The following is a 22332-nucleotide window of genomic DNA, read 5'->3' as shown; positions in this document are numbered from 1 at the left end:
GGATTATAGTCATGTGCTATCACATCTGCTTTTTCTAAGACAAGGTCTCCCTATGTAGCTCAAATTAGTGTCAAACCCATAATCTTCCTGCATCAGCCTGTAGAGTAATAGGAGTACAGGCATGTACTTCCATGCCCAGCTCAAGTGTTCTCTCCTCCCCTCCTCCCACCCCGTGTGTGTGTGTGTGTGTGTGTGTATGTGTGTGTGTGTGTGTGTGTGTGTGTGTGTGTGAGAGAGAGAGAGAGAGAGAGAGAGAGAGAGAGAGAGAGAGAGGTTGACAACAAATGTCTTTCTCAATCTCTCTTTCCATTATTATTAATATTAATAATAATTATTATTAACATATATTGTCTCATTGAACCTGGGAGTCACTAGTTACGCTAGACTGCTGGCCAGCAGACCCAGAGATTTTCCTGTCTCTGTAGCCCTAGTACATGGATGACAAGGAAGGCTTTTCACATGGGTGCTAGAAATCCAACTCAGGTCCCTATGCCTGAGCAGCAAGCATTTTGCTGAGTGAGCCATCTCCCCAGTGCCCAGAGTGTTCACTTTCTAATAATTCTATGATTAGCTGAGGATGAGAAAAAGGTGATAGAATAGGACTTCTGACTGGGAGGCCATTTTGCTGCCAGGAGACATTGAACAATGTCTAGTGATAGCTTTGGTCCTTCTGACTAGGTTTTGTTGCTGACATCCAGTGGATTGCAGCCAAGAAAACGTTGTTCAACGTCCTACAGTGTGTATGAAGCCCCTTACAATAAGATATGAACAGGTCCAGCAGCGACAAGGAAGAAACACAGCACTGGAGAAATCCAGGCAAAGCAAGACAGTGAGGAGTTGGCATAGGGCGTTGCCTTTTTAGATGCCAACTCGCCCTCTTACCAACTGTGCAGGCTCCTCTCCCTCCCCCTCCCTCCACCCTCAAGCCTGGCCCCTACCCCAGCCCTGCAAAGCTTCAGACTCTTACCCACACCCACACTGCCTTCTTTGCACTAAGCACAAACAGGAACTTATTATCTTCCTCCTCAGAACCTTCTTCTTCTCTCTCTTATGATGGTTAAAAATACCTCCTCCTCCTAGTGCACCATTGTCCCTCCTAGTGTGCCCTGCACCTCCATCAACCAGCATACAGTGCCAGCTGTCTCCTAAGTCTTCGCTCAGCCTCACTGCTCCTGATTCACTAACATACTTGGAGCCAAAATAGCTTCTTACTCTGTTTTCCAGTCATGAGGTTGAAGGCGTTTTATATCAACCTCATTTGATTGTCCAGATCACGAATTTTGTAAGGAATTCAACTAGGGGAGCTTTAATGACCCACCTAATTCCTAGTCCATGAATCCAGGAGAAATTCATGATGCTCTGGATATTACCAACTGGCCTTCCCCTCCCGTAGACAAAGTGGCTCTCCAATAGTTCAGAGCCTGCCCCATCCCACTCTCCTCCATGGGTCCCCAGTTCTGCCTCTGCAGCTGCAACTGCTCCAACGGAACCTTCCCATCACCCACAGATGCTGGCATGCCTGGCCATCTTTGAGAAGCCTCCACCCTTGCCTCCCACGTGCTAGACAGCCACATTTCTCAAAAGAGTTGTCTACACTTGCAGGCTCCCACTCATTCCTCAACCCACTGCAATCTGGCTTCCGATCCCTTTGCTCCATCCACACATCCCTGGTAAAAGTCAGAAGCCTTGTAACTGTCCAATGCAATAGATGCTCACCTTTCTTTTCTTTTTCTTTTTTGGTTTTTCAAGACAGGGTTTCTCTGTCTAGCCCTGGCTGTCCTGGAGCTCACTCTGTAGACCAGGCTGGCCTCAAACTCAGAAATCTGCCTGCCTCTGCCTCCTAAGTGCTAGGATTAAAGGCATGCGCCACCACTGCCTGGCTGATGCTCACCTTTCAATCCTCACTGGACTGAATTTTCTGGGATATTTATGAGTGTTGGTCATCTCCTCTCTTTGGGAGTAACTTCTTCCCTTGTACCCCTGGTCTTGTCCTGCTTCCCTCTTCCTGCGGTTTAAGGATATATATATTCAGCTACAGTTGGTACCCATGGCTTCAACCACCAGGAAAGGCAGTATGGGTAGCAAAGAGTCTGGAGTCTACAACTCCACCACTCACTGTTTGGCCTCAGGCAAGTCACTCAACATTCAGGTGCCTCAGTTTCCCTGACTATAGAATAGTGCAAACGTGTTTTAGTCTTTTTGGTTTCTGTTATTGAACATGCACCTTTCTTGTAGTGATGCTGAGAAATCTTCCAGTATTATTCAGCTATGAGGCCTGTTCATAGTGTCTTGGCTCAGGCACATAGGGAGTGGCCAGACAGTCGGTATCCATGAATGTGTAGATAAAATGCTGTTCTGAATTGAGCTGTCCCAGAAGCAAACCTGGAGACCAGGAGTTAGGTTCGGTTACTTCATCTGGGAAGGGAACCCAGGAAGAACAAAGGAGGGAAGAGAAAGGGGGGGCAAATAGTGAAAGAATGGGTTAATGCAGTTACCGCTGGAGGCCACTGGACTCAATCCCATGATGATCCTTTGAGAACAGTCTTGAGTTCATTTTATACCTGTCCCCCATTAGAGAACAGAGGACTTTATCCCCTTATGGGCTGGGGAATAGGGTACTAGGTTGGACAAGATCCTACTACCTTGGAGAAACTCCAAGCAAAGAGATGTGTGTTGGAGGGGGGCAGAGGACACCATCTTGCAGCTTCAGATGCTATTAGAGGTGAGCCTGCTATTGAAGTCACTGTCACCTAGACATACTCTCATTGTTCTACTGACTTTAAGCCCCACCCCAACACTTCCTGAAAGAGTTACTCAACTTCTTTGTCCCCCTACCCCAACCCATGCTCTAAACAGTCCCATGGCATGAGCCTGATGAGACCTTACCTTTTAGTCCTCTCAATGGCAACTTCTTGCTTGTCTTTTTAAAAGACGAAATGCCATGCCTGGAAACTATTGGGTCGCCTCACTAATGCTAAATGGATTAAATTCACCTTGCTTAGGGCAAGTGGACATTAATGTAGACCCCCTCCCTTCAATTCACTGCAGAAAGGTTTGCCACTTAATACGGCATCTAATGCAACAAGTAGTCTTTTGGGTTTTTGAGACTGGGTCTCAAGTATCTTAGGTGAGGTTCAAATTCCCTATGTATCTAAACACGACCTTGAACTCCTTATCCTTCCAAGTGCTGGGATTACAGGCATGTGCCACCATGCCCTGGCCCAATATATAAGAACTTTAATGAATAGAGATGCAGGGGAAGCACAGAGGAGGGCGTAATGAACTGGTGATGTGCCAGTGAGACTACAGTTACGTCAACTGACAGTCCTAATTATTCAGAGCGTTGAAGTACCAGAACCATTAATAGGGCCCACTGGCGCTTCTTCCATTACACTGAACGTTCCACATCAAGTCTCTGAGTGAAAGATTCAGGGAGCTGAGAGAGAGAAAGAGTGAACTGGCATGCTTGGATGACAGATAGATCTTGATCGCTAGTCCTTACCCTTATATCCAGCATGTGCTGACTGAGGGGCTCCCATGCGATAGTATGGTTCTTGGCACTGGGAGTGGGAACAAAAGAGAGCATCAAGAATTCTGCTGTGATGCAGCTTAGCCATGGGGAAGTGATAGGAGCTATGAAGCAATGGGACCAGGATGGGATGCTGAGAGAAGTGATGATAGTGTGGGCGTGGGGGGTCAGACACAAGTGGATCAAATGGTTAGGGGAAACTGAGGGCCCGACTTCTGCTTTGTGATGTATCTGCCAGCCTCGGTTGGGGAGAAGTTCTTTCCAAAAGGAAGGTAGCTGTGAGTGGAGAGGCATCGCGGGGTTCCTGGTGCCCAGCTTGGAGCTTTTCCTGTGACCCGTATCTACAGAAAGCGTTGGAGAAAAGACATGCATGTGGGTGCCAAGCACAGGTCTGTTTGTCCTTTGGAGACAAGCTGGTACCCAAGTTTCAGTTCTCAACACGTTCATTTCAGTTCTCACTTTTCTGCACGTGGTCCTTCCTCTAAGTCTGGGAGTCAGAGGAATCTGAAACACTTAGGCAAAACCACCAAACTGCAGCCTACAGGTAAAATGTGGCATTTCCTTGGGAAACCACAATGAATCATTCCCAGTGGCCCCCAGACTCCCTGGCTGGTTCTCCTAAACCTCCCTGGCTGGAGCATCTCCAGGCTTATTAACATGACCTCCCCCCAAGACTCCCACCCTCAGGTTAAGAACAAAATCTCAAGTCTTGTGAGGCCTGGTGAGTTTCTAATTTCACCAGAAAGGGGGTCTACCCAGTGGCTGACCTTTTCTTCTTCAGACAGCAGTTTCTGAAGGACTCAAAGAAAAACAATCACCAGTAATTAGGGAGAAACTGACACCCTCGGGCCAGACCTACCCCGGAGCTGTGTAGGTCCACACAGACATGCAGAACACAAACCCAAGTCATTACCCAAGCATAGATCTCATTGATGTCTCCAACATGCCAGTCTAAGCAACTTGTTTTCAAATTAAGTCTATGTACACTCCTTTCTTGCTTGAGAAACTGACCCTCAAGGAAAGATCACTTGCAGGAAAGAGGAAAAGGCCATTTTTCAACCAGGGTTCAGAGACCTGAATGCAGAATGCTAACCAGATCATCACTGTGTTATCCTGACCCAAAAGGTTTTGCCTCCAGGCACTGGGTAAGATCGAAATCGACCGAAAGGAACAAGGGAAAGTAGCCTAGGAGAAGTCAGCGCAGGATTGAAGAGAGGCCACAGTCCTTTGGTGTCCCAGCTTTAGCAAGCTCCACTTCAAGGCCAAGGTTCTCTGCTGATAAGCCCCACCTCTACCCTCTGTGGTCAAGAAGGAGGCCCACCCCATGCATCTCCTGCACTGTCCTACTCCTGTGCCCTGAAGTGTGCTAGCGGGCAAGGGTTAAACGCAGCGGGAGCCCCCCGGCGCGGGGCAGCCGCGGGCCGGGATTGCTTAGTCAGGATTCCGATTTCCTGCCGAAGTGTTTGGATTTCCTGCAGCCCGCGCCCGCCGCCGCCGCTGCCGAGCAGGCTCGAGAGAGCGGCTCCGCGTCGCCGGCCTCCTCCTCCTCCCCCCTTCGGCACATGGTCGCCCGCCCCTTCCTGCGCCGCGCTCGGCTCCCGCTCCTCGCCCGGCCTCGCCGCGCCCGCGATGGAATAATGCCCAGCGGCCCGCCCGGTCCCGGTGAGTGGCGAGGCGGCGGGGCGGCGGGAACAGGCGCGGCGGGGCGCTGCACGGCCACCCGCACACCCCTGCGGGCTCCGGGTGTCCCCGTCCGCCCGCAGAGCACCAGCCGGGGGCGTGCGGGGCGCGCGGCCGGCTCTGCAGGGGTTGGCAGGGCGGCCCGGGGACTCCACAGCCGCAGCGCCGGAGCGCGCGTTCCCCTGTTCCACGGAGGCGACCCGGGTTGGGGGCGTGCGCCTGGGGCGCAAGGCTCCCCGCTCCGGGAGGAGGCCCGGGCAACCGCCGGGGCGCTCCCCGAATCCGCTGGGACGCTTTCTCTGTCCTCCCGGGCACTCTCCACTCCCATAGGGGCTCTCTCCTTCTCCTCTCGGGCGCTCTCCCGGCCCTCTGGGGCGCTTTCCTTCTCCTCCCCGGTACTTTTGATCGGTTCTCCCGGGGCGCTCTCTCTCCGCGCGGCGGGGAGGCGCGGGCATTGGCCGTCGCATTGTCTCGGGCGCAGCGGAGGAAAGTTCCCCTCGGCGCGGGTCCCGGCCTGGACATGGCGCTGCCAGCCAGGCCCCAGACCACTAATAAGCAAAAGAAACCGGGAATGGTGATCCCCCCTTGGGAGCTGAGCAGTGCCTTGTGTCTTCTTCCGCTTGTACCATTTTGGAACCTGATGCTTTTTATGAGAGCAACAGTAAGTTTAAACGAGAGGAGAAAAAGAAAAGAAAGAAAGAAAGAAACTCACTGGTATCTGGTTTTCTGCTGTTTAATTCATCCAGAGACATCATCTCGCACCCTAGTAGGGCGGGTTCTTTTTATCAAGGAGAGGCTTAGCCACGTCTAGACCAAGTTAACTTGACCTTAGCCTTAGCGGTAAAGATGCAAAAGACCATTTTTTCCCCTACCATCGACTCCATCAGGTTGTATAAGCAGAATTGACTCTGGGATAGCAGCGGTACAGGACTGCTGAGTAATGTTTTGAGATTGTAAAACACAGAATTTAATTTTTAGGCCAGTTTCATGTCTGCTCTAGCCTGAGTGGCCAGGTCTTTTTGCCGGACCACTGGAAGGCCCCTGTGTATTTGCCATTGGGAGAGGGACTGGGGGGCTATAGAGGAAAAGAATCTCGGAAAACAACTGTTTTCTTTTTTATCGTGGATGAGATTCAGAAAAGTGACTTGTTTAAGGACACAACTACTTGGTGGTCTGGCCAGGAATAGCTAACTTCCAAGTCTCTAAACTCTGGGGCCACTCTTGAGTGTGCCAGATTGTGATCTGCTGGCCATAAACCAGGAGTGTTACTGTGTCTTTCAACCCTCGCCAATTTAGCACCTTCTCCTGCTCTCTTATCTGCTGTTACGGAGGTTTCTGAGATATGCACTTATCTCAACATATTTTGAGATAAGGGGTTTTTAACTACCCTGTTTAGAAATGCATAGTGATTTTTAGTACTTGTATCGTGATTTTAAAAACTTAAAAAAAAAAAAAAAGGAAAGAAAGAAAGAAAAAGGAAAAAAAAAACCTATTGTCCAACTTCTGTTCACTGACACAAGTGGATTTGGGATTCAGTGATCAAATGGATTTGAAACATACAATTGTCGTTATTATTGGGGGGGGTTGCTTTTTTCTGTTCTCTCTTTTTTTGTTTAAAACAGACAAACTCCAAACTGGCATTGTTTTGACACAGAATGTGCTGTGAGATTTTCAGGAGTCTCCATTCTGAATCCTCCTCTCTCTGTGAGCTAGGCAGCCCACCTAGTTTCCTCTTCTTGAAAGCCGAGTGGCTGGCTTTTCATTTTTAGTGTGTGATAATGTTGGAGAGAAAGGATTTTTTTTTTCACAAGCTTGCCATTTGGTGAAGGAAATTGAAATTCCTTACACCTCTCCAGTCCTCCACAACCACAGCCGGCTAGATTTTCAAAACCAATGCAGGCCCTGCAGGCCCAGAGATGAATGTGTGCATTCAAGCCGAGCCCTCCTGGTCCAGACCCTCCTCCCAGCTGGCTGCTCCATGTTGCACCCAGGTGGCTGTGGTCTCCAGGAAAGGAGAGCCCCTTGTACCTGTGCTGTTCATGGGTTTCCCTACCAAGGTCTCATTGTGTCCGACGGAATCTTCCTGGCCCCTTTACATTTTCTCCTCCCCTCTTCTTTTCTTCTCACTGGTATATCTGATGTGGGCTCCAAGGTCTTTTCTAGAAATCTGCATAAATGATCCCTATATAAGTAATACTGACAGTGACATCTAGCACTTATTAAGCACTTGTTGTATGCTCTAGACTTGTTGCCTCCTAAGAAGGACCAAGAGAGTGTTGGGGAGGTAGCTCAGCTGGGACAGTTGTTTCCAGTACAAGCATAAAGACCTGAATTCAAATCCCTAGCACGCATGTAAAAAGCCAGATGCCTGGGTGAATCCAGCACCCACTGAGTGAGTGGGTGAAGACAGCATGGTTGCTTGGATTTGCTAGCACGCCTTAGCCTAGCTCTAGGTACAGTGGGAGACCTCATTTGATCCCTGTGTTCAGTCATGGTACATGCACTCAGGCAGCTGTGCACCTCTGTTTTGTCTGTCTGTCTGTCTGTCTGTCTGTCTGTCTCTCTCTCTCTCTCTCACTCTCTCTCTCTCACTCTCTCTCTCTCTTTCTCTCTCTCTCTCTCTCTCTCTCTCTCTCTCTCTCTCTCTCTCTCTCTCACACACACACACACACTAGTGTCCCCCAAAGAGGGGACTCCTTGGGAGTCTTTCCCTGAAAGGACAGCCTTTCTCAAATTCATCTGGATTGAGTCATTCTTTCTTGTATGCAGTAAACATTTGCAAAGTGGCTCCATTGTGGGAGGTAGTAGTCATGCAAAGATGAATAGCACCCTGTTCTCAAGGCAAGGTCTTTTCAGCCTCATCTTTCATTGTCAGGATTCTACTCTTTTATTTAATTCATCAATTCCACAAACATGCATTGAGCACCTGCTCTACGCTAAGCCTCGTATGGAGTCCCCGTGAGATGGTGAGGAACAGGATAGGTGAGGCCCCGCCCTCCTGGAGCTTGCGGTCCACTAGAGGACATAGGTATCTGGGAAGAAGCTGGTAACTTCTAAAGAATGAAAACTTGGAGGATGTAAGTGAATGAAGTGGAGGACGTGAGTGCTGTGTTGGCTCTTGGTTTACCAGGGAAAGCCAGGTCTGAGGCTGGAAGATAGAGGAGCGGTTAGGCTGAGATGTGGGGGAAGGACATCCTGAGGAGATGGATAGGAATATACAAAGTCCTCTGTGCACAGGAGGGCTCTCAGTATTCCAGGGATCGAGCAGATTCAGGAGCACTGAGGTGAATATTGCAAGGTGAAGTTGATAAGGATTTTAGAGCCCTGTTCACACAGCTTGGATCCTCCCATCATTACAGAGTTTAGGCTCAGGAGTAGACTTTTACTGACATTTTGAAGATCCTGCTTCATGAAGAGTGGGTCATAGAGAGGAAGAGTTGATGCAGCAGAGTGGCGTTAGGATGCCGTTTTTGCCATTCCAGGAGTTGGTGATAGAGTCGACGGAGTGGTCGCAGCGGAGGCGGGGAGGAGCTAGTGAGTCGCAGTTGGGGCTTGGAGATAAATCTGATACATGTGATGGATTCTACAGAGACAATGTGACATGGTTGGAGATGGGGAGACTTGTCAAATATGAGTCCTCTGATTCTATCTCAATCAGCTTGGGACGCGATGGCCTCATATTGGGGACAGGAAAAAAAATGCAGGAGGAGTTACGTTTGTAGAGAAAAAGCTCCGTACTGACTGTGCTAAGGCTGGTGTCCATAGCAAGGTCTCAGGCAGATAGGACGGCAAAGGACCTTAAACTAAGAGAAGACAAGATGCCAAGGCTGGAGACATTGTTCCCGGCCTGAAGCTGAGCTACTGAAGTACTTCCTTACCATGTACCTGCTGTGTCATTTCCCAGCGCATCTGCTCCCTTATCCCTGCCTGGCATGTTTTTCCTCTCTCATTGGCTGACTCCCACTTATCTTCTTAAATGCATCCATGTCTTTATCTCCAGGAAGATGCTTTTAGCTTCCTGGCCCACTCTTGGATCCTTGAGCACCCTCATTATCCTTTTGAACTGAAGTTCCCTTTTCTCCATATCTTATGCCTAGGAAACATTCAGATTGGCCCTAAATACTAAATGGTAAATGCTGCAGGCAAATGCAGGCTCAAGAAATGTCAGCTGTTTTTACTGACTTGGGTAACAGGCATGTGAATAAAACTGGTATTTTTTTTTTTTAAAGTTAAGTGTAATGATAGTGTATTAGTTTATCTGTTGCTGCAGTAGTAAAAGAAACATGATCTAGCCAATACAAATTTACCATCTTCCAGCTCTGGAGGTCTGAGATAGGCCTCAGTGTTCTAAAGTCAAGGTGTCCTTCTGCGCTCTAATGAGGGCTGGGTTTTTCCTCCGTCTTAGAAGCCAGCTGTGTACATGGCCCATGCCTTCCAAGTCAACAGTGCCCACATCAGGTTTCCTACCATCATCTTGATTCCTACCTTTGGATTCTCTCTCCTACTTAAACTCATTAAATGTTTGCTTTGGACGGCTTGTGTAATCTCAGCCACTTTCTCTAGGATGGTTTGTTTTCCCCCCTTGCCAAGGCTGAAGGCTGACCGACCTTGGGCTTCTGATGTTTCTGCTTCTGTCTTCTAAATTTGAGGATTACAGTTGGGATCACTGGTGGGCATCTCCACATCTGGTTCATGGAGTGCTGTGGCTAGAACCCAAGACTTCGTGCCTGATAGACAAGCACCAACATTCCCAGCCCCATTGTCCTTATGTGCTTCTGTCTGCAGCCTTCAATCCCTTTTCCCACATAACTGAACATGTCCTCAGGATGTCTCTGGGGTTTGTAGGGGAGGTGCTGTGGGTAATCAGGGGAGAGACTGCTAACCCAGCAAGGAAGACAGGTCAGGGACATTTCCTGTGACACTAGTGATGATGAGTGTTTAGTCCTTCTTCTGTATTCTGCTGTGGGGAGTTAGGCCTGGTGGTTTCCTCTCAGCCCAGGGATGCCAACTCTTCTTATCCCTCCTCAATAGTGAGTTAGGTTATCAGTTATAAAAATCCCCCCAGATCACCTGTCATCACATCCTCTAAAATGGGAGGCAGGAGGTAGGGGACTGTTTATTAAAAGTTGGCTTAGCAAAAAGAAAAAGGGGGCATGGGATAGGGGTTTTCTAGCAAGGGGAAATGGGGAAAGGGGATGGCATCTGAAATGTAAATAAAATATAAAAGAAAAAAAAGAAAAAAAAAGGAAAGTTGGCTTAGAGTTCATTTCTTAGCACTTCATGAAGCCCCTTTCATAACGCTAAAATTGTGGTTCTAAAGTCAGAGCTAGCATTTCCAATATGAGCCAGCCTTGTCCTCAAAGACACAAGAGAGGTCAGAAGAGATCCTGTGTTGGCTCATGACCACACCATTTGTGCCTTGGGGGGAAACAGTAACGGGCCCAGCTTGCTAGTGGCGCATGGGTAGGTGGCCTCATTGTCTGAGAGCAAGGGACTCAGCCATGATGTGTCCGTGCAGCCACGTTGCTGTTAGGGGGTAATTAAGACCAGATTTCAGCAGTCTTCCAGTTAGAGAAAATGGGCTCCTGTCCCAGATACTCCTGGAAACCAGATGCTTTCCTGAGGCCACAAGCTCGCTTTGGAGATCCACATTAGGTTTGTTGGCCACCAGCATGCTGGGCTGCAGAGCCGAGGGCGTTGGCTACCTGAAGTTCTCTGTCATCCCCTCCCACCCCCCTGGAAACACCACGAGTCTTGTGGTATTTCTGGTGTTTCCTCTTCTTTTGCCTCCAGTCAGGAAGTGTGAAGGTGCACACAGACTCGGAAAAACAGGAGTAAGCAGGTTCAGCCCTGCCTAGGGCCCAGTTGGAGTCTAGTTTGGGATGAAGAAGAGCATGCCCAATGGTACTTCCTCTAGATGTGACACAAGTTCTGCAGTTGCAGGCTCTTCGGGATCTCTGTGGGCAGGACAGGAAGAGGGACTGCAAGGTGGCAACTGTACCCGTTATGGGAATGCCTAAACTTCCTTGTTCAAAACTGACCATGAAGTTTTTTGGTCACAGTTCCTTTGCGTTCATAAAATCCTGTGTGTGTGTGTGTGTGTGTGTGTGTGTGTGTGTGTGTGTGTGTGTGTGTGTCTGTGTTATTCAGTGTGCATGTTTTACTGAAGCGGTTTCTCCTTGGGAGTGAAATAAAGGACGATTAGCCAGGCTCTGTAGTTGTTGTCCCCTAATGTCTGTGACGGTCATTGAAGCAGGATGGCCAGAGGGAATGGTTGCCTGAGGGGAGCAGTAGTAGACTCAGGGCTCTCTGCTCAAGACCCAGTTGCCTCTTCTATTATGCACTAACTGTTCAGAGTTGACTGGGACAATGTAGGAAAAGCATAAGGGGGACCCTAACTGTGGTGGCTTTGTTGCAGCCATCTTGAGAGAAGCTGTTCGTTTGTTATCTTTCCCATAACAGGGGTCATTTTGAAGGGGATTGGTGGAAGGAGTAGGACCCCATTTTTCTGTGCAGTGCTGAGCAGAGAGGAGGTAGAGTTACATATTGCTCATGTTGGTCAGCCATGTTGTCCTGCTTCTAGAATGTTCCATCCTTAAGATTTCAGTTGTAATGACTGTTCCTGTCACTTGTAGAAATTCCTGTTGGTTCCTTTTCAGATCGTGCTTGAAGGGCTAGGGAGATGGCCTAGGCTGAAAAGGGCTTACTGTGCGACTTCTTATCCTTGTCACTTATCCCTGGATCCTACTCCTTCCTTTGGGCTTCTCCTCTCTGTTTTATATCATTTCAAACATGTTGATATTCACTTTCAGACTGACCCGTGATGCTTGTTCTGGATGCTTTACTTCTTTTATTTGTAGTGTATTCTGTTTTGGGAACACAGTGGTTTGGGCTCCAAGAGGCTCTCACCCATTCTGTGTACCAGAAGACTCTCTGTCTCTACAGGGAGTCTTTATGCTTCTGCAGCAGCCCTGAATGCTTTGTGGGCCCCTGACTTTCTGCCAGAAATCCTGGGCTGAACATTTGGTTTACTAGGCTCTTGGTATAAGAGAGTTTGATACCCAGAGTGTTCAAGGAACCGTGCTCATCTTGGGCCAGACCCTAAGGCAGTGGTTCTCAGTCTGTAGGTGTCAGTTGAGACCCCTTAGTGGGTCGAACGACCCTTTCACAAGGGCCGCAGAGCAGATACTGGCATAATGATTCATAACAGTAGCAAAATTATAGTTATGAAGCAGCAATGAAAACAATTTTATGGTTTGGCTCACCAGTACATGAGGAACTGTATTAAAGGGTCCCAGCATCAGGAAGGTTGAGAACCACTGCCCTAAGGCTGTCTTGCCACTTCTCTGGGAAGAAACACCCAGACTTTGACCTTTCCAGGGCCCTGGCTTTGTAAAGAGGCCTCAGCTTTCCTTTCCTTCTGGTAGGTACCAGGTTGCTTAATTCATTCTGGCTTCTTTAGAGGACTAGAGAAGAAAGAACATTCATGAACATGTAAAAAAAATTTCTCTATCAACATATTAGCAATAAAAGGTTGGCTTGGCGTCTGGGATGGGGATGTAGTTGGTAGGGTGTTTGTGTAGCATGCATCGAGCCCCGAGTTAAATCTATGGTACCCTATAAGCTTGGCATGCTGTTGTACACACGTAATCTCATTGGGTGGTGGAAAAGTTCAAGGTCATCCTTAGCCACTTATCAAGTTTGAAGATAGCCTGGGCTACATGTAAACCTGTTTTGTTTTTTGTTTTTTTGTTTTTTTGTTTTTGGTTGTTGTTTTAAAGGTTGGATTCAGAGAGCAAATATTTACTGAGCTTGCACTTGTCTTCATCTGCTGTAGGTACTTACTGCTGGAAGAGGAGGAAACCTGGTTCAGGGTTCCTGTAAGCTTCAGTGTCTAACATTGACTAGTGGTGAGGAAAAAGTATTTCATAAGGAAGGCGGGAAGGAGCCGGGAGACAGAAGACAGCTAGATACAAAGGATAGAAGATGATGATGATAATGATAATGATAATGATAATAATAATAATAAACATCACTAAATTAAGATTGGGGATTCTGAGTTCTAGTCTAGGGCTTGATGCTCACTAAGGACAGGTGGGGCAGTGGACACGGGGAGAGTAGGATTGTGTTTGTTAGTCTCAGAGCTTTTTCAATCAAATAAGGGCTGTGTGCAGGTATACTGTCAGCAGCTGGGCTTTGGGGAGCTGAGCTAGCTCTTGTGACTTCTCCTGAGATTCCACAACTGTGTGCTGGGCTGCCACTTAGAATCATTGTGGAATAGGATCTGTTTGTTTTTGTGAGCTTTAACCCACTGGTCTCTTGGTCTGCTGCTCTGAGGGGTGGTCCTCATGCGTTCTAGTGGCCTGTCCTCTCTACGGGTCCATCTTCCTGCCTAAAGTGATGGAACACATTCTTCCTGATGGCATGGGAAGCCCCTGAGCATGGAGGCAATCGTATTAGATGATGTTCCTTTGTGTGGATATTTGTCTATAAAGCGTTTTTTTTTTTTTTTTTTTTTTTTTTTTTCTCTATACACCATTCACTCTCCATCATAACCCTGAGAAGAGATAAGGTGTTCTAACCACAAGGATAAAGGAGATACGCTAGCTCTTTCAGGGTCCCATAGCTAATAAGTGGCAAGACATTAAGCTTAGTATCTACATTCTATATGCCTATGAAGATGTGAGTCCATCCTGACTCTTCATATGGCCCTCCAGGGTCTATGCTTAGCCTTTCTCTTAGCCTTCCTGAACTTTCATTTCCTTTTCTGTAAATAGTGAAAAATCTCACAGGTTTTTTTTTTTTGGGGGGGGGGGACTGTCAAGTAAAACATTATATAATGAAAGTGCCTGAGCTCCTGACACATGATTGGTGCAAGACAAAAGTATGAGGAGAGTTTCCATTTGCTTGATCAGTTAGGGAAAAGAAACACAGGAAGGCTTTATTAGTTGGAAAAGTTTTCCTGCCCGGTTTACTGTGCTCCGGGCACTTAGGATTCATAATGGAGAATCAGAAGTTATGTACCCAAGTACTCGACAGGTGGGCAGAAGAGAAAGGTGTAATTTTGTAATGTTGGACCTGTGCTCCCTCAACAATTCCCCATAGGAGAGGTAGGAGATATCACCCCTGAGCTTGCACGGTCGACGATGTCATTCCAGGGGTGCGATCAGAGAGAGCTTGGTAACGGAGGGGTACCATCTGAGCTCAGGGGAAGATTTCCGTAAGTGGCCACTGAGGAAGAGGAGTCCAGCCTGAGGAAAGGTGGACCAAATCCTTGTGGTAGGCGTGCACTGGTTATTTTGGGAAAGGTCTAAGTGTTGTATTATTTGCTCAAGGAAAAAGGTAAAGCTCTTAGCTGAAACAACACTGCATTCATGGCTGCCTCTGGAATTCAGTTGTCCCCACTGTTTCCTGTCCCCTCACTATCACGGAACCCTTCATGTGGAAAGTCAAACAGCAGCATCTTTATAGACCTTCCTGTAATAGGCTTTAGCAAGCTTCCTCTCACAGGACAGTTACTTCCTCAGGCCTAAAATAGACAGGCAGAGGGGTGGAGGTGTTGGCTCTCTGCAGGCTGCAATATGCTCTGTGGCTTGGATGAGCCTTAATTGTTGTGCATCAGAGGTTTGGTTGTCTTGGTGTGTTTGTGAGAGATGTAGGAACTTTTAGGAGTGGGAGGTCACAGGGGCAATGGGGAAGGTAGAGAAAGGTAAAGGGGGTAGGATCAGGGGTTACCCTGGAAAGGTGCTTCTTCTGTGCCTCAAGAGGGTTGTTACAAAGGGAGCCAGCCTGGTTCCACCCAATTCTCTCTGCCTCCTAGCTCAGATATCAGAGTGCTTGCTCTGACACATGCTGCTCACACACACTGCCAGTCAGCGTGTACCACCCGCCACGACACCCTCACCAGAAATGTGCTGATACAAGTGTCATGTTTTCGAACTTCTCAAAATGGAAGAGCTTCATAGACCTCTCTTTGTTTCACAACGCTCCAGAGTCAAGCATTCTGTGGTAGTGAGGGAACTTGCATTAATTAATTTTTCTTGTTGCCGTACCAAGTAATTTAAGAGGGGAGGGATTTATTTTGGCTACACTTTGAGGAGACAGTCCACCAGAGCAAGGAAGCACCGCTGCAGGAGCCTTGAGTTGCTGGTCTCGTCACATCCACAGTCACAAACCAGAGAGATGGATGCCGGTGTTCAGTTTGCTGTCTCCTTTTTATTTAGTCTGAACTGTAGCCAATGGTACCGTCCAAATTTAGTGTGTTTTCTAGCCTGAATTAACTTAAAATAAAAACTCCCCCAATGCCATGCTCAGAAGAATTATAGATCTTGTTGAGCTGACAGTCAGTATTAACTATTCCAGAATTCTTAAGACATGCTGTAAGGATGGAGATGTCTTGTAGGTGAGTGGGTAGGAATGTATAACAGACACTGGTGCATGCCAAATATCATTTTCCCCTCTTTTTTTGTTGACAAGGCACTGATCACCAAAAGTCTGTATTCCAGAACTATCCTGGAGGAAAGTCTTGGGTCATTCATTGGGAAATTCAGGGGTCTTGTCCCCTTGGCAGTGATTGGTTTAGGCCTGGGCTCATGACATGATTCTGGCCAATGCATTAGATGTGGGACTGGGGAAAGATCTTGTCCCATACTTAGAACATTTAGGGCTGGGGATACCTAGGTTGGTAGAACACTGCTTAGCATGCATGAAACCCAGTGGTCATTCTCCAGCCAGGTGTAGAAGAACATGCTTGCAATCTCAGCCCTGGGTGATGGAGGCTGGAGGATCAGGAGTGCAAGGCCATCCTTGTCTACACAGCGATCTTAAAGCTAGTCTCAAAACAAGCCAACACATTTCATGTTACCACGAACATGCAACCATTGGGGCAATGAGATTGGTACCCAGCTTAAGGAGAACATATTGAAGATGTCAAAGCAGAAGGATGGAAGGAACGAGACACCGAATATTTTATTTATTATGTAATAATCTGCTTCAACAGCCATGCCCCTCCCCCCATTCTTTTTTCCTTAACCAACTAGGTATGCTGATGCATACCTTTATTCCCTGCATCTGAAAAGCAGAGGGAGATGGGAGTTCTGTGATATGGAACCAGCCAGGGGCATATAGTGAGATGCTGTCTCAAAACAAACACACAGAAAAGCCTGAACTTAACTAATAACTTGATGGGATGTGAGCCATCTCACATGACATTTGGTCTCCTCCTTCTCTTAACACACACTTGTTAGTGCCGCCCAACAAGGTCTCCCCTGCGCTGTGTACGTCTGTGTCTTCACTGTCTTGCTCTTTCCACTTGAGTTTTCCTTTTTCTCCTTTTGGCTTCCCCAAATGCTGCTGCCTCTTTAAGGATGGCTCACATGCACTTTCTCTGTGAGGCCATCTCTGACCCTTCCAGCTGCAGTTATCTTCCTGAATGCCTTAACAGCTAACAGTACCTCTCTGTCTCCCCCGTCTCTCTCTATTAAGTGCCTACTGCATGCAGCTGTTGGGTTATACACATGCACCATCTCTTTGCCCATCTGAGACCTTCCATGTAAATGGAGATGTGCATGCACAAAGAGTAATCCAGTGTGCTTTGTGTGGTCATGCAGGCACATACAGTACCATGGTGGGCTTATAAAAAGGTGCCAGACTATGCCTTGCAGGGAAGGTCAAAGGAAGACTTGCTAGGTATTATGTTTTATATTCTCTCTCTCTCTCTCTCTCTCTCTCTCTCTCTCTCTCTCTCTCTCTCTCTAACTTCTGGAAGGGTTAGGGTTAGGTCGAGAGAGAGAGAGAGAGAGAGAGAGAGAGAGAGAGAGAGAGAGATGATGTATGTGGTATATGCACATATGAGTATATGGTTGCACATGCTTCTATGCTTCTGCACAGAACTTCAGGTATCTTTTTCATTTATTTTGTATTCTTTTGAGGCAGGGCCTCTCACTGAACCAGGAACTTGCTTTTTTTTTCCCAGCTAGGCTAGCAGCCAGAAAGCCCCACTGATACTCCTGCCTGTCCCGATGAGTGCTGAGATTATAGTGTGTCTGCATAGGACCATGCCCAGTTTCTTTCATAGGTGCTGCGGTTCCAGGACAAGGGTCTCTTTTATGCTGGATGTGTGCCCTGGAAGGTGTAGGTAGGGACAGAGTGGGGGAAGGTAGATGGACATGTGTAACAAGGATGGTTGTCATGGAGACTGATTGGCTAGGGGTGTGAGTAGAGGAGGGGAGCCATAATGAGCCTTTAAGCTAAGTTGGTGAGACAGCATCATGCCTGTGTCTCTTAAAACCGTAACTTCCTTGGCTTCCTGGTCCCACCAGTATCTACATTCCCAGGAATGCTGTTTCTGTGTCTTCTTTTTCTCTTTCTTCTCTCTTCTCTCTTCTCTCTTCTCTCTTCTCTCTTCTCTCTTCTCTCTTCTCTCTTCTCTCTTCTCTCTTCTCTCTTCTCTCTTCTCTCTTCTCTCTTCTCTCTTCTCTTCTCTTCTCTTCTCTTCTCTTCTCTTCTCTTCTCTTCTCTTCTCTTCTCTTCTCTTCTCTTCTCTACCAATACAGGCAGCTCTGAGGGGACACAGAAAGTGGAGCTGTGACATGGTTTGCCTGGTTTTTCTGGCTTCCTAGGTTGAGAAGAAAGTCAACTCGCAGCATCCTCCACACATTGCATTTCTCTGCTGTTCTTCTCCACATCCATTCACTATGATAAGGGGACTTCAGCACCCCCAACCCAGCCACTCTATCTGCCTTATGTTTTCTGCTCCAGGCTATGATGTGGTACCCCCAAATTGTCTAGCCACTTCCTAACTCAGTGTTCACCTCTTCATCTAAACCACTGACTGCTAGTGGAGGTTCAAGCTTCACATGGGGCCAAATGAGCATTGGCCTCCATCCCACACGTAGGGAGGGAAAAGTCAGGTAAAGAGGAAGCAGCCAAATCTCTGCGCCATTAGACCCAGGGGCTTTAACATGCACTCAGCAAAGTGTAGCAAATCAGATGGTTAGTCTGTCTTTGGTGACTTTGTCCTCTGTGCCTCTTTGGCTTAGAGTTTGGCAACCCGTGTTTTGCTAAAGTCGACAAACTTTTGAGTTGTTGCTGAGGACTAGCTCTTGAACCCTGGTAGTCAAGGATGCTCATGTAGAAACAGAAGGCAAACCTGTGCCCCGTGCTCTTCCCATGGCCACCTGGTAACTGGGCAATCATGTGCTGCCTCTTGATAGGTTGCCTGGGTCCTGGGCCCTAGTGTATTATGCTGAAGGTGGGTGAGTCCCAGAGGCAGCTGTCACAGGGGGCAGTAAAAACAGATATTTGTATCAACGGAGGTGTATGGATTAGGCAGTGAAAAAGACAGGTGTTGCTTTTCAAAAATTCTTTTCTTCCGAAAGCATCTTAATGGACAACACATGAATGTGTGGGATGTTCTCTTCTTGGAGCGAGTTTCGAGTTGGTTGGGGTAAGTTGAGTTCAGGGAGGATATTTTAAACCTCCAGTGTGAGGAGAGGAACCGTGTGGAGCATTTGCAGATGGCAGCCATGTTGGCAGAGTGAGCAGCAGAAGCACAGCTTCTTGAGTGGTGGATAGCTGGGCCCACGTGAGTCCCAGCCTGAAGATTTATTGGCTATTTGATGACCTGAAAAAACTTTGAGGCCTCTCAAAGCTTCATGTTTATTTTCTTTCAAATGGAGAAAAGCAGGCTTCTGCTCTCTGGTCTGTGGCCAGAAGTCTCTGAAGCAGTATGTGGAGAGCACAGGCCTGGTACCTGGGGAATAGGGAAGGAGAAATGGTAGCTGTCTTCATGAGAGTCGGGGTGATTTTTGTGGGTTGAGTCATACCCTTCCAAAAATGTGTTTTTAAAGTCCTAATTCCTAGAATCTCAGATTGTAAATTATTGAGAAATAAATTCTTCAATGGAACTCAAGTTAAAATTAATTCATATAGTCTGCTGGCTTCTTTTTTACCCCTTCCCTACCCCTTCTCATTCCCCCTCCCTCTCTCCAATCTCTCTCTCTCTCTCTCTCTCTCTCTCTCTCTCTCTCTCTCTCTCTCTCACACACACACACACACACACACACACACATCAGGAGTCATCAGAGAGGAGGGAACCCAGGATTAAGAAAATGCCTCAGTAAGATCAACCTACAGGGCATATTCTTAATTAGTATTGATGTGGGAGGGCCCAGCCCATTGTAGGTGTTACTGTCGCTGGGCATATGGTCCTGGGTGTATACCAACACAAACTGAGCACGCCAAGAGAAGCAAACTAGTCAGCCCCATTCATCCATAGCTTCTGCTTCTGCTTCATTTCCTGCCTCTAGGATCCTTGCCCCAACTTCCTTCAGTGATGGACTGCTACCTGGAAGTATAGGATGAGAAATAAACCCTTTCCCCTTCAAGTTGCGTTTGGTCATGTTGTTTTATCACAGCAATGGAAACCCTACCTAAGACATTGCATTTAATAGGATGGTATAACTGGGAAGAGGAGAGAGAAAGAAAGAGTTGGAAGAAGACAATGAGGAAAAGGGATCCTCAGACATCAGCAGCTGGAGGGATGCATCTTTCTGCTAGGACTGCTGACAGGTGTTTCAGACTAGGAAAAGACAAGGGAAGATTCACTCCTAAGGGCATCAAAGAGATCATGGATGGCCATGCTCATCTTGATTTGGGAATGCTAGAATTGTGAAGGAATATATTTCTGTTATTTAAAAACACCCAGTTTTTGGTGATTTATGGCATACCTAGCAAACTAATAATGGTGATGATAGTTATGATAGTGATGATGATTTGATGATGGTGATGGTAGTGGTGATGGTAGTGGTGTTGATGGTGGTGGTAGTGGTGTTGATGGTGGTGGTGTTAATAGTGTTGTTGATGGTGGTGGTGGTGTTAATGGTGGTGATAGTGGTGGTAATGGTGGTAGGTGGTAGTGCTGATGGTGGTGTTGATGATGGTAGTGGTGGTGATGGTGGTGTTGATGGTGGTAGTGGTGGTGATGGTGGTGTTGATGGTGGTAGTGGTGGTGATGGTGGTGTTGATGGTGGTGTTGATGGTGGTGTTGATGGTAGTGGTGGTGGTGATGGGGTGGTGATGGTGGTAGTGGTGTTGGTGGTGATGGTGGTGGTGATGGTAGTGGTGATGGTAGTTGTAGTGGTGTTGATGGTGGTGGTGTTAATAGTGTTGTTGATGGTGGTGGTGTTAATAGTGTTGTTGTTAATGGTGGTGGTGGTGGTGTTAATGGTGGTGATAGTGGTGGTAATGGTAGTAGGTGGTAGTGCTGATGGTGGTGTTGATGATGGTGGAGGTGATGGTGGTGGTGATGATGGTGGTGGTGGTGGTGGTGATGGTGGTGGTGGTGGTCCTGGTGATGGTGATGATAACAACCATCCTGGTGGTAATGGTGCTGCTGATGCGGGTGCCAAGGACAACTGTAACAATGATAATAACAAGCATGGATGACAGTGATGGTAATGATGGTGGTGATGAGGACAGCCATGGCAGTGGTGATGCTGAAAATGATCATGACGATTGTGCATCTGGCCTAAACTCAAGAAAGAGTTTGGGTACCCACAAGAAACTTCTAGAAGGCCTGGATGGCTCATATTGGTACAAGGGAGAAGAGAAGGGCTTCTGTGGTCTGGATGACTTAAAATGGCCCTTAGGCAGAATAGCAAAGATGTACCTGGCCAGCTGAAGTGTCCCTTTCCCTGCCTCTCTGCTGTTCTGCCGTGTCCAATGGTCCCTTGTCTTACATATCCTCGTGCCCGGCTTAGTGCCCGGCATTGGTGACAGCTTTCTTACTGTTTATTATGTGGCTGATTAGGCTGCCATTTGCTGATCCCTGAGATAGAATTTGGACCTTATCAAAACATCTGCTATGTCGACGGTCAATGTCTCTCCCCCCTGCTGGGCTGTGGTCTCTATGAGGCTGACACTCTTTGATCCACTCCTAAATGCGGTGCTATTTCAGTGCCCACCACCTGCTAGGTCCTTAGGAAGTGATTGAGTGACTCCACCTGGTCCCTTTCATCACCTGCTGACCAAGACATGGCATTGCTCCCGGCTAGTGCCAGCGCCGATCCCAGCAAGTCGCTGGGAAGATTAAATTGTTAAAATCCTCTAAATCCAAGGTGGGCCCTGGGCCCTTAGAAAGGAAGAACAAATACAGAGACGTGTGTAGTCTGAGTCAGGCATGTTGAAGGGCTCTTACAGAGTGGAGTGCTCTCCAGGACTTGTTGGTGTGGCTGAGAGAGGCATGTTTGTGGCTGACAGAGGGGACACTTGACTGGCAGGCTGCAAAAGGAGACATTAGGTTTCCCGAGCTGGAGATCCAGATGGGGCCTGTAGACATTGCTTAGTTGGGTTAGCTGTATAGATTACAGGATGTGTTACCATAGTGATAGGAGACAGTATATAACTCTTCACTTGTACCTCAGGTCATACTTACTATTACTCTTATTTATTGTTTGACACAGGGTCTTCTGTGTCACAGGATGGTCTCTCAACTCTTCCCCAGTGCTGAGATTACAGGCAAGGGGTTGTCATAGTCAGATACTCTTTATGGTGGACATACAGGTTATTTACTTCTTTCACTTGTGTATTTGTCCAAATGCTTCCTTCTGATGAGTTCTTGGAGGTGGAGTTCATGGGTCAAAGAGAAGGTACATTTTTATGCCTAATACAGTCTTCTAATTTGCTGTTCAGGTAAACTGACTGGTTCATGTTCTTAGAGCAGGAATGTGAGGCTCCATTCACCACCACCATCACCACCATCACCACCACCACCACCACCACCATCATTATCATCTTATTAAGACAAGTAGAAAGAAGCCATTCTGCAGAAACTAGGCTTGAACCTTACTATTAAATATTCAAAGTCCCCGAGTCTAAGGTAATGGCTTTTATTCAAATCCAGGACACATGCCTCCAGCTCTCTCATTCTGTCCCCGACTCTATGCACCTTTGTGTGACTTGACATCATGACAGCCAGTTATCATGGCCTCTTCAGAGTAGAGTAGGTAGGTCCTCCCTAAGAAGCTGACTCATAGAAGAGAGCTTTGAAGACATAGAGAATGAGGAAGGCAGAGGCTTTAGAGGGAATGACTAAGGAGTTCTAAGTGCTTCGAAGGACCATG

At 47.5% G+C, this 22332-nt stretch overlaps 1 protein-coding gene across 4 annotated transcripts in view; it reads left to right on the top strand.

Annotated features, from left to right (window-relative positions):
- The first annotated feature begins 5053 nt into the window (after positions 1–5053).
- The window catches only part of Asap1 (ArfGAP with SH3 domain, ankyrin repeat and PH domain 1), a 299267-nt gene continuing 281988 nt past the window's right edge, over positions 5054–22332 (top strand). For all 4 annotated transcript variants that reach the window (XM_034516215.2, XM_034516213.2, XM_034516208.2 and 1 more), the window contains exon 1: positions 5054–5191. The gene's annotated coding sequence lies outside the window, so the exon portion shown is untranslated. The remainder of the gene's footprint in view (positions 5192–22332) is intronic.

Source organism: Arvicanthis niloticus, chromosome 13 (assembly GCF_011762505.2).
Source record: "Arvicanthis niloticus isolate mArvNil1 chromosome 13, mArvNil1.pat.X, whole genome shotgun sequence".
NCBI classification, from domain to species: Eukaryota; Metazoa; Chordata; class Mammalia; order Rodentia; family Muridae; genus Arvicanthis; species Arvicanthis niloticus.
This window is presented reverse-complemented; position numbering and strand designations above follow the sequence as displayed.